Raw genomic sequence first — 13,378 nt, forward strand, 5'->3', positions numbered from 1 at the left:
TGTTGGATATTTTGGTGGTTCCTAACTTCTAGCTACTGTGAATAGAGCTGCTATGAATACTGATGTACAAGTTTTTGTTTGAACACCTGTTTTCAGTTCCTTTGAGTATATACCTAGGAGTGGAATTGCTGGGTCATATAATAATCTTATGTTTAACTTACTGAGGAAAAAGCGTGGTTTTTTTAAAGTCTCTAAGTTATAGTAAATTGCTACACAGTAATAGGTAACTAATGTGAAGTTAAAAATGAATTTGTAGGGCTTCCCTGGTGGCGCAGTGGTTGAGAGTCTGCCTGCCAATGCAGGGGATACGGGTTCGAGCCCTGGTCTGGGAGGATTCCACATGCCGCAGAGCAACTAGGCCCGTGAGCCACAATTACTGAGCCTGCCCGTCTGGAGCCTGTGCTCCACAACAAGAGAGGCCGCGACAGTGAGAGGCCCGTGCACTGCGATGAGGAGTGGCCCCCGCTTGCCGCAACTAGAGAAAGCCCTTGCGCAGAAACGAAGACCCAACACAGCCAAAAATAAATAAATAAATAAATAAATAAAATTAAAAAAAAAAAAATGAATTTGTAGCCAGGCAGAAAATTCCAAAATGTGGACTAATGAACTAAAGGGGAAAAACTTACCTTAGGTCTTACTTGCAAGTCATTATTGCTTTAGTAAACAGCATCTACTACATTCTCAAAATGCTTCTTTCACAGGCAGGATTTTAAAATAACACCACCAACACCAACTGCTCTGAAAGCTTATGGCTTGCCATGCGCTGTGCTGTACCACACTACCCAGACAAGGAAATGAAACTCCCCAGAATTCTTTCTTCTCACTTTCCACATCCTCCTTCGGAACACCTTCAGTCACATGGTTTCAGCTACCTCTAATACCCTGAAAACCATCAGTTCAAATGCTCTCATCTAATTTTCTCCTAAGCACCAATATTCTTATTTCTTACAGTCTATCATATATTCCCTTCTAGATGTTTCCCAGGTATTTTAAACTCAACTTGTCTCCCAATGAACTCATTCTTACCATGCATTCTTTTCCAAACCAGTCTCCTAGATTCCCTGTTTGGGTACTGGCAGCCAACCAAACTAAGAATCTGAAGAGTCATTCTTAACGCCTTACCCCTTATTCCTAATAATCAATCATCAATCACCCACATTTACCCCCCCCCCATCCCCATCCCAGTGTAACTGCCAAGCTCTTGGACGCTTTGAAACGCCACCATGCATTTTTCCTCTGGCTGTTCTTTCTCTGTTCCACCTATGGCACACCTAGAAAAACCCAATGCATATTTCAAGTCTAGACCCAAACATCATCTCATTGTGAGGACTTCTTTAATTTCATTTTAACAAAATTGCTTTCTCCATCCTTTGTGATCCTAGAGCAACCTGTATATCCCTTTGATGTTAGGACACTTGTAACAATGCTTGTGTATTTAACATGTTCAATTTTTTATGACTGCTCTATGCTGATACCTCTCTGTACTTAACGTTTTGAGACCAATTCTTCCGGATATTTTCAGTGAGCTAGCACTGGAACAGGCATATAATCTTCACTCAATTCATGTCTGCTGAATTAAAAATAGTCGTCTGATTTATACTGCTCATTCACTCAATCAACTATCAAATATTTACTGAGTGACTTCCATGCACCAGAATCAACCCGGGACAATGGGAATACAGTGGTGAACTAGCTGGACACGGCCCCTGCCTGACTCATGAGCTCATAATCCAACAGGTCACTGAGTTGATAATATCTTTATGACACTATGTTATTTAGGCTTTAACTTACTTCTTAGCAACATGTGTATTTCCCATAAGAGCATATTTACTCTTCTGATTCGTAAGGTAGTAATAAAAATTGGAAAGTTAAATTTCTTTTCAATGAGTTGTAAATAAAATAATTTTATTTCCAGTGTCATTATCACTGCACTAAAAACAAAACAAAGCCCCTCCTTGCAGTCTCAAGACATATGACTGTTCGTACAGTATATTTAAACATTTATAGGATTTATAGGATGCCTCAACCATCCAGAACACAACTAAAAACTAGGAGCCATGGGGCAGCCAACAGAAATGTCCTCAAATTAACATCTTAAAGCTCACATGCTTAACACTCTAAAAGGTCCCTCAGGTCCACACAAAAATCTTGCCTAGAAAAAAATGTGATCACAGTTAGTTTCTTGGCTCCCTGCTCAGAGCATATTAGAAGCAGTAAATCATTATGTGGGAGACGGAGGAGAGACAGAATCCACCAGAGACAGGCACGTGGACAGTAGCAAAGAGAAATAGTTACAAAAGAGACTAAATCAAGAAATTAAAAAAAGAAAAAAGAGAAGACGAGATCAACAACAATTAAAGGGGAAAAAAAGGCAAATCAAATTACGGTACTGTGTATTTTAAACTTGTTTCTTTAATCAAGGGAAGTCCTTTCTAAAGAAAAATCATCTGTTAAGGTAATTTTGTTTACAGTCTACAGTAGCTCTTTCAGACTGGAAGTATAACAATTTGATTAATTATTATTTCAGAGCCATATACTAGTTTCCTGAAAGAATTGTCAGAGATGGTATGTTTACTTCTTGGGGGAACCACAGGTAATCTTGAGAGAATTTCATGTCAAAATTCAGCTGCATTAGTACTGAGATATAATTATTCTTCAAAAGGATCACAAAATCAAAAGCAAGTCAGATAAAACAAGTGTAACGACACACACACCAAGAAATTGAGAATTGATCTTTGGTATACCACAATCTGGGTAGGAAATTCAGGAACCTGGGACAGGGGTAGATTGTCATCTCTTCTTACAATTAAAAGCCATAGTTTTGACAGAAAAGAAAATAAATGGGACTCTTGATACTTGAATGGGGAACTGGAAATATATGTGTTACATGTAAAAAAGAGTCTATGTGTGTGGAGGGGAAGAGGTGGCTTGCTTGACATAAAGCTCAAAACATCTTTAAATTGAAATGAAAGAGAAAATATGCCTTGATAAAATCTTACCTCCTTCCTAAGATGGATGTCCCTCAGAAAGGATGACAGATGTGCTGAAACATTATAGCCATTGGGGTGTCTAGTGAGGCTTGTGGCATAATCCCCCATTTCTTGTCATCACCTCTATCAGTACACAGTTTCTGTTTATCCCAATATACCATAAAAATATTATCATTTTCCACGTCTCTGATGATGTGAAATACCTTGGGAAGCACTGGTGAAAAAGAGTTTATCTTGCCATTCAAGGATCCTGGTGGTTTGACCCCATTAACCTTCGTAACCTTGAATCCTTCCACACCGTTTATGGGAACTGTACAGCAGCCAAAATGCCCTGCTCACATTTTTTGCCTTAAACCCATCATATTTCCCAAATGTGGCCATCTCTGCTAATGACCTGTCCCTCTTCTGGGAATTTCCTTTCTCCCTATCTTCATATCTCCAAGTATAATCCATCCACAAGTCCTGTATTATATGCCACCTGTGCCACAATCATTCCTTTTACTGCATTTGTACATAATCTTTTTTTTCTCACTGAAGAGCCAAAGTAGTTTATTATCTGTAGTTTTTGTTTGTTTGTTTGTGGGCCACGCAGTGCGGCTGGCGGGATCTCAGTTCCCTGACCAGGGACTGAACCTGGGCCACAGCAGTGAAAGCCCAGAATCCTAACCACTAGGCCACCAGGGAACTCCCCTATTATCTGTAGTTTTTCATGTCATGTGTAGCTTTCTATTTTGTACATTGTTATTCATACACACAGTTTTTTAGTTTGATAACTATAATTAAAGCTCTTTGACAGCTTAATTTAAGTAAATGTACTCCAGCAAACATTTTCTGAGTACCTTTTATGTGCCAAGTACTATACTAGGTGCAGAGGATATAAAAATTAATGTGGCTCCTCTATCACCAGACTTATGTAGCATTGCTCTTAAAGTTGTAGCCAATAAAATAGGGCAGAAAACTGATGTAAAAGACATAACAACCACTGGAAAAGAGACAAAATAGTCGTTATTTGCAGATGATTACTGCATACCTACAAATCCTAGAGAATTAACTGGAAAGCTTAGAACTAATAATATGGCTCCATGAGGTGATTAGAAACAAAATTAAAATGTTTTAAAATATCTTTGGGACTTCCCTGGTGGCACAGCGGTTAAGCATCTGCCTGCCAATGCAGGGGACACGGGCTCGAGCCCTGATCCAGGAGAATCTCACATGCCACGGAGCAACTAGGCCCGTGCGCCACAACTACTGAGCCTGCGCTCTAGAGCCTGAGAGCCACACCTACTGAAGCCTGGGCACGCAGAGCCCGTGCTCCGCAATAAGAGATTGAGAAGCCCGCGCACCAAAACCATGAGTAGTCCCCGCTCGCCGCAACTAGAGAAAGCCCGCACGCATCAACGAAGACCCAACACAGCCAAAAATAAATAAATAAAATAAATAAATTTTTTGAAAATTTAAAAATTAATTCAATAACAATAAAATATGCTTATTTGGGAAAAAAAATCCCAAAATGTGTATGAATCTCACACACACACACACACACACAACATGTTTGTATAAATGAAGCATCATATCATGTTTCTAGAAGGAAAGACTAAATATAATAAATATTTCAATTTTCCAAATTCACTAATGAGTTTAATGCATTACCAATCAAAATTTCAAGGGAAGGGCTTCCCTGGTAGCGCAGTGGTTGAGAGTCTGCCTGCCAGTGCAGGGGACATGGGTTCGAGCCCTGGTCTGGGAAGATCCCACATGCCGCAGAGCAACTAGGCCCGTGAGCCACAATTACTGAGCCTGCGCGTCTGGAGCTTGTGCTCCGCAACAAGAGAGGCCGCGACAGTGAGAGGCCCGCGCACCGCGATGAAGAGTGGCCCCCGCTCGCCGCAACTAGAGAAAGCCCTCACACAGAAACGAAGACCCAACACAGCCAAAAATAAATAAATAAATAAATTTAAAATGCATTTAAAAAAAAAAAATCTCAAGGGAATCTTTCAACCCAAAATTCACCTGGAATATATAAAAATAGCCATATTTTAATGGCAAAATGATAAACAGAGAAAATTTAAAGGCACCTACAAACATAAAAAATATTAATCTGAGTTATCCAAAAAAATGCAAACTAAAATTATAGTTCATCTCGAAATACTTGCCCAGTCTCGGTAGCAAGTATGTTCCTATTATCAGTCATGCTATCAGAGCCAGGCGCCATTAAACACATGGCTGCTATAAAGTCTTCTGTTCTGATAAATTTCTACCTTATTCAGTTGACAATGTCACAGCAAAGAAGTATGAGAGAACAATGAGTTCAAGTCTCTACATTTAATTGTGACCATCAAAGAAGAAATGGTTGATGTTATCCTAGAGACCATAATAGCAAAAATGGTCAATTATGCTAAACTTCAGGATTTTAATATAATAATTGGAGGAGAGGAGGAGGAGAAAAACCAGTCCATGACCAGTCATCTTAAAGAAGAAGGTAGATAAAGGAAGGATGAAACTATAAGAAGGGGAAAGAAGATTAAAGGCTAAAATGAATTTATCCTTGCAAAACTGTTAAGAAGAACAAAGAAGCAAAATAAACAAACAAACAAAAACAGAGGGCATAAAAAGAATGATGTTCAATCTGGAAAGAGTTAAGAGAAAGGTAAATTTGAAGGTAGGAAAGCATGCTTCAAGCATCTTTAAGTTAATTCAAGTCTCCAGATCCAGACAGATTACATACCAAGATAGCAGAAAAACTCAGATACCATCGTAAAACTACTCTAAGCATTGCTATGTAACCATGGAGAATGGGAAAGTTACCAGAAGACTGGGGATAGGCAAATATCACTTGAGTTTTTTAAAATGGGATCATCATGAGCCATCATGGGGTCACTAAGAATAAGTCTTTCAAAATAATTCTCAGTTCCTTTTGGACTGGCTTGCCAGGTTGATACATTTTGGGAATACCTCATTTCAGCAAAATATTTAACAAGTCTCTTGTTGTATCCTTGGGCAATAAAGAGAAAAGTAAACCAGATGACAGTAATTAGGCAGCCTGGTAACTGATTGAACAGCCATACCCTAAAATTCATGGATCTGTGCCAGCATGGAAAGGGTTGGGTCTTCTATGATTTGCAACCAACGTTGGTTCTCACAGCATTTTACACATAACTCTATTATAGCAATTATCACACTGCATTATAGTTATATAATTACATGTCTACTACTCCCTATAGCCTGTGAACTCCCTGAAGGAATGATTACTAGTCATCTTGTTATCCCTAGCAGGGAGCATGAGACTGGCACAGAGTAGACAATTTGATACATGTCTGTAAGTTTTAATTGAATAAAAACTTTGAAGGTATCATTTCAAGATTTACAGATGGCACAAAGCTGAAAGAAATTGCTAATATTTTTGATGACAGAATAAAAAAAGTCAAAAAGCCCTTGACAAGCTGGAACTATGAGCCAGTGCTTACAGAGTGAAATTTAATAGAGATATAAGTAATGTCCGGAACTTGGAATTATAAAAAAAAAATCAACTGTGCATTAAAAACAGAAGAAACTTGACTTAAAACAGCTGGGTTGGGCTTCCCTGGTGGCACAGTGGTTGGGAATCTGCCTGCCAATGCAGGGAACACGGTTTCGAGCCGTGGTCTGGGAAGATCCCACATGCCGCGGAGCAGCTGGGCCCATGAGCCGCAACTACTGAGCCTGCGCGTCTGGAGCCTGTGCTCCGCAACAAGAGAGGCCGCGATAGTGAGAGGCCCGCGCACCGCGATGAAGAGTGGCCCCTGCTCGCCGCAACTAGAGAAAGCCCTCGCACAGAAACGAAGACCCAATACAGCCAAAAATAAATAAATAAATAAATAAAAATTAAACACACACACACACACACACAAAAACACACACAAAAAAACAGCTGGGTATCTTGACAGCGAACCCAGTATGAACCAGTGGGGTGCTGTGGCAGGTATCGTTGGCTTTGACAGAAATACTGTGCCTGAAGGAGACAGGTGAGAGTGTCACAGGTCAGACCATATCTAGAGCATCGTGCTTCTGGATACATGTTTTACAAGGACTAGTCACAATTTAACACTTGTCCAAAAGCAGGCAACTAGGATGGTGATGGACCTGGAGACCACAGGATGTGGGAAATAGTTAAAGACATGAAAGAGATTTAGCTTGGAAAATGATCCTTCAGAGTATATGACAGCAAGTTTCATGCTTCTGACTTACTGTCTAGGGAGGATATATTATTTGTTGAGTATGGTTCCACAAAGCTGAACTGGGTCCATTTTCGCAAAGAAGCAGAAAGTTAGATTTTAGTAAATTATAATTAATTGTAATAATTAAAACTCTTCAAGTGTGAAATATTAACATGCTTTCTGAGACTGACTTTCTCAGCATGGAAGCACTCAATTTGAGACGGTACAGCCATACCTCAGGGATTTGAAAAGAGCAAATTCCTATCTGGTGTAACAAGTTTGACTAAGTAACCCCTGATTTAACATGTACGGTTTCATGTTATTTTATAAGATGAAAGCTGGAAGGCAGAATGCCGTAACAAGCCTCAAATGACTTGTGAGACACATTTCTGAAGGAAGTTGCATACACAACTTTTCTGACACTGCTCTTGAGAAGGATGGCTGGGGCTACTGCAGCAAATGCACCCATAACCCAGAGCGATGGCAGATCATCTGTAAGACACTGCCATGCCTCGTGTGGGTTGGACTCTCCAACATGCCAGCAGGTAGGGGAGACCAGAGGCATCACTCTATTACGTAGGTACACTGTAAAAGTATATAAAAATACACAGGCAGTCAAGAGGAATGAATTTCTAAACTCTATAACCATACCCTCCCTCTTTTTTACACTGATTCCCAGATTCATTGACTGATTTAGAACAACCTTCCCAGCCAAAAAAAAAAAAATCTTTAGCTCATCAACTAAAGAGCAACATATATTTAATATGCAATTTTTCAAACCGTCCTTCAAATACCTTCAATAGCCAGTTACATCACCAGAGATGCACACCTACACATTTAAGATTAATTCAAATTCCAAGCAGAAGTCAAAAGTGCGTTGAAATGTGACTTTACGTCCAGTGCAATGTAAGCAAGTCAATTTTTCAATGCATCTTGACTAAATGTAAAATATCAGCTGTTTCTGCGACAAACAAGTTTGTGCCATTAATCATATGTTTCCAGGTGCAACAACTCACATTCAAATTAAACCATGAAATAGCATCACAGTGTTAAGATTCACACAAACTGATCTTTTAACAGATTGTAGAAAAAAAAAACATACAATAAAAGAAGAATCGGGAGAAAAATGTTACACAATAAAAACATCTGAAAGAGCTTAAGCACCCAAGCAGATAGAATTCTGGTTGTTGAGCTGCGCAGGAATAAACGTTAAACAAAACTCAGAGTCTGCTCTTAAACAACGAATACATCATAAAAAATATTTCTTTTTATAGTCACAGGACTGAGAGTTTTGCTGTTTATATCTATCCCAGCATACAAATCCATAGTACTGCCAGGACTGTCCCCTCTGACTTAACTGGGAAGCCAGACAGAAGAGTCTGCCTGGGCTTCTTTTAGTTTAGTTCAGTTTGTGTCCAAAACCGGCCCAAGAATCATCTCTTCTTCAGTCGCTACACTCCTGCCTGCCAGTTACACGGCTCCAAACATTTCCCTTCCAGCTACAGATTATTAAACTGTTTTGTTGTTTTAAAACTTGATTTAGAACTGCAGTAGATAACTTTTTTTGCTTCAGGCTCCCCTAGGTCAGCAAGCTGCAACAATGTTCGAACAGCGCAATAGCGTCCATTGCACATTAAAAGCAAGGATGGTGCCAGGAACCAGCAAAGTGATATATTCTAGGTTAGCCATGTCAGGCATTTTCCAGTCCCAAAGCAGGTTTCATATAGTCAGCCCATGGGCCAAGGGATACACATGGCTGTCCTGTACTTGCCCCCTTGTGTCCTCCGCTTGCCTCCCCTGTGTTCTTGTGACCTGCCCCATTGAACTCCCTGGACAAGTTTCCCAGGGAGCGACGCTACACAAGAGGGACGCAATCCTTTGAGAGTCCTTCCTTTCTGCCTTGGGTCTTACGCTGTACTGCTATAGGGCTTTATACTGCATCATCTGGCAAGCCACACATAATTCCCAGTTCTCAGTTGACTTCCCTTTAAAATGGTACCCCAGCCTAGCCTATTTGAGAGAAAAGCCGTAAAAAAAAAAAAAGAGACAAAACTTAAAAACCAACAGTACAAATAAAAATGTTAATAGGCATACTGTCAAATCAAGGTTAAGAATTTAGCTCCTCTGATTAACGAATCAAGATGAGACTAGGATAGTCATCAAGGTATTGAGATATAAAGATACGAGAACAAAAGCTTCATCTCAATAGTTTCTATGCTCTCTTACTTACTAGATTTCCTTCTTTTGTACTCATTATTTCTTTGCTCTCCTGTCCTCTTTCACAGAGACGTTTTGTCCCAGATGACGAATGAAGGAGTATGTAAGGTTTTGATTTCATAACAGTCTTTGGAGAATTTTCCCAAAGTAATTTAACCTGAAGTTAAAGTTGTATATGATAGTTGCACGTGGTAGATTTCAAGGATTTTGAATAAAATGGACAAGCATCCTTTTAAGAGAACACTTTTTTTAGAAAGTAGGATGAGGAAATAAACAGAACATTGCACCGACTAAGACTTAGACGAAAGAGAACTTTAGAATTAACTTATGCCTTAGAAATGGTCTTGACAATATTTAGCTAAGTCAAATAACTTAAGATATATCAGGACTTCAATATTTAAAGAAAATTTGGAGTGCAACCTTTTACAAAACCAATAATTCTTTCATAATACTACAAATGACTTAATAAAACCTACTAATGTGTAAATCTATATTTTTAAACATAGGGTTTTCTTAAAGCAGAGTACAACCATACATGTCTTAAAACAGCAAGCTTTTAGTAATATTTTAAAGGACAGATAACTAACAACCTACTGATTTCTGCAAAAGCACAGTGTCCAGAGATGATAATGGTGGTAAGATGTCATGGTGGTATCAAACTCATATTAAATACCCAGTACCACTTTTAGTAGAGAACTCTTTTCAACAGTATACTGCATGCAAATAATCTAACTATTTAGGTCCTTTAAATCTGGGTAGTACTCAGTGCTTCCTGCATAAGGCAATGCAAAAAGATTTTCCTTTTATCTATTACTAAGAGGAAAACCATCTTATCTAACATTGTTTTCAAATGGTCTCATTTTATTAAATCCTGTCTTGAAGATTAGGGGAGGAGGTTGACCATTAGTCTCTGACCATTAGCTTTGGTAGAGAAAAACTTTCAAGACTTGTTAAATTCACACTCTCATTCTCTAATGCAAGAAGAAAAAAAATTTTTGTATACCTTTAGACTCAAATTGAGCTGATCAGTTCAGAAAAGGGCAGAATTAGATGGAACAGAGAGCCCCCAAACAATTATATTATAATCTCTTTTAGACTAGAATGAAAAACATCAAGGGAAAGTGACACGTATAGTTTCTTGATGTCGTTGTTTCCTTTTTCCTTTTTTCTCTACTGACCTGAAGAGAAACAAAATTCAGAAACCTGAAGGAGAGAGAAGATAAGGGGTGGGAAGGTTCACCCAAGCAGAAAGTTGTATGTTGTTTTAGTTCCAGGAAGTAACAGGACTAGGGAACAGTTAGGGTCCTATGTAGAGGTCAAGAAGATGTTTAATACCTGAAACAAAAAGGGCCACTATGAAGGAGAAGTTCCAAAGCTCAAAGCATCAAAACATCAAATCTGCCTAGGACAGGACTAGGAGAAAGCATTTAACCTTAAAAAGAGGAGAGACAAAGTTGCTTGAAACAAACAAAAACACACGGGCCGTGGCAAAGGCTGATACTAATTAAATATGTAGAACACAAGAGGCTTCAACCTAGGTATCTGGACCTCATCTGAGATATTTGTTATTCTCATGTATTTCGCCCTGAATTGTTATTCCTTCATTTTAGGTAGAAGCATGGGACTGATGTGGGGTTGTTCCTATCAGCTTCCTTGCATACATGGGCCCTTTCAAAGATTTGAAGAAATAAAGAAAGCAACTTTGAAGAAATTTTTAAAAGTAGCTTCACCTAATAAAAAGGTTCTTGTGTTCAGTATTGCTCTGTCTTTTATCCACAATATGATTCCTGGTACACGTCAAAAATCTCCCGGTGTAATTCATTTGATTTTTTTTTTTTGAGTCCTCATCCAAATCTGTAGCGTTCAGAGTTTAACTAAACTTCATGACAAGTAACACACATAATATACTCAGAAAGAGAAAACAAACTTTTGATGGTACCGTTAGAAAACCAATCTATATTAACCAGTTTTGGAGGATGGAGAGTAATCGACATTTCATTTCCCAAATTTCAGCTTCTGATGCCTGTCATCATTCTCACCCAGAACTAAGAAGACTACACAGTCAAATGTTTTCAGTGTTTCACAGCCTGAGCCTCTTATGACTTTTTATGGACACACACAGAATCTAAAATGACTAGGAAATTTTGTTTTAAGACTGTCCAGAGATACACCCAAAATCTTTAGGTAATTTTCCAGACTCTAGATTTAAGGTATAATAATTTTGGATCTTAACACATTACCATTTAAACAGATTTTCATCTGCTTAAGAAGAGACAACAGCCCCACATCTTGATAAATATTTGCAAAAATAGACAGCTATATAAAAACGAGTAACTATCAAAGACAGCCCACATTTAAAAAAAATAAATGCATCTATCATCTACATTTAGAGCCCTGACAACTATGTTCCTAAGAAGTTGCCTCTGCATTTTTCACTTCCCAGCTAATATTAGATCCATCCTCACTTACTGAGATTTAATCTAATTAGTAAGAGGAAAAAGTTATTGACATTGAAATCTACTTCGTGGACTTTGGAAGAAAAAGAAAACTGAGCCAAAGATTGGCACTCTGCCTCTGTGCCCTGAAGTGTGGACTGTTTAACAATATGGTAAGCCCATCATCAGCCCTGGTTGTACCACCAACTATGGTTTTAAGATAAAGAGGTTTTATAATTATGCACCCCAAATTTAAAATTCACCATCACTTTAAAGAAAAAGAATGCGGCAGTGGTGGCTCCCACTCCAAATAACTTTTGGGATCATTGATGTTAAAGTCCAGAGAGAGAAAATATATTATGTTCTACCATCTTACCATATCATGTATAGATTACTGTAGATAAACATACCCACATCAATCTCAACCAGGCATTTTGCTGAGACTTGCAGAAATGAAACAAGGAAAAAAGCAAATGAAAAATACATTCCTTTTTATGCAAAAACAAGGTCTGGTTAAAACATTTTAACCAGAGGTGCAGTCTGGAGAGCATAAAATCAGCTTAAGAAGATAAATTGAAACAGGGAAGATTCCTGAACCAAAAAAAGGTATTTTACACACACACATTATTCTAATGTGGTTTGGAATCAGATGCTTTCTAATATATTTGTTCACTTTAGTGTTATTATTATTGGTTTTTCCCCTCAGCCTCCAACTTTCTCTAAGACCTGCATCTTGCCAAATTCAGAATCACCTACATGAATATTTTTCATAACTATAACTGCTCAGATTGAGAAGAGAATATTTTATAACTATGGTTTTGAGTATTCCTATGGAATGAACCACACTGGTTTATTCTGAGGAATCTCTCTCTTTGTATAATGTACGTGTCATAGTACTTGTTTGATTAATTGAGGGCTGCTGTGGACAGACAGATCAATCTGTCTTCTTTTATTAGCACTGTGATTTTAAAAATCAGCACATTAAATTGATGGATTTGATAACATCTTGATCTTAGAGTTTTAAGCACTTATATATTTAATCTTAACAATTCAGCTATATATGATTATCCAGAAATTGATATTTTTCTTTCTAAGTCTTTTACCAGTCGCACTTATCTTTTTTTAAACCATGGACGTTAACTTAGCCTATTTAAAATAATTCTTTACTGGAAAGCAATCCAAGAAAAGGGCCATAAGTCCTTCACAAAACATACTTTCAATGATTTTTAACCTGAGATGATTGAAAGAATATCTTTTAATTTCTAAAGGTATAAAGTATTTTTAATAGTCTTACTGTGGTATAATTGACATATAATAAAGTACACATATTTAAAGTATACAATTTGATAAGTTTCGACAAATGTATGCATCTATGAATACCATCACCAAAATCAAGATAATAAATGTATACATCACCCCACCCCAAATTCTCTCATGACCCTTTTAATCCTGCCATTCCACCCCTCCTCTTGTCTCCTGCCCCTATCCCTCAGGCAATCACTGAAATACCTTCTGTCACTAAATATTAGTTTGCATTTTCTAG

General features: G+C 38.1%; 1 protein-coding gene across 5 annotated transcripts in view; it reads right to left on the minus strand.

Annotated features, from left to right (window-relative positions):
• Positions 1–13,378, minus strand: part of ARL15 (ADP ribosylation factor like GTPase 15) — a 494,867-nt gene that overhangs the window by 308,556 nt on the left and 172,933 nt on the right. The window lies entirely within an intron of this gene.

Source organism: Balaenoptera ricei, chromosome 3, assembly GCF_028023285.1.
Source record: "Balaenoptera ricei isolate mBalRic1 chromosome 3, mBalRic1.hap2, whole genome shotgun sequence".
Classification (NCBI taxonomy): domain Eukaryota; kingdom Metazoa; phylum Chordata; class Mammalia; order Artiodactyla; family Balaenopteridae; genus Balaenoptera; species Balaenoptera ricei.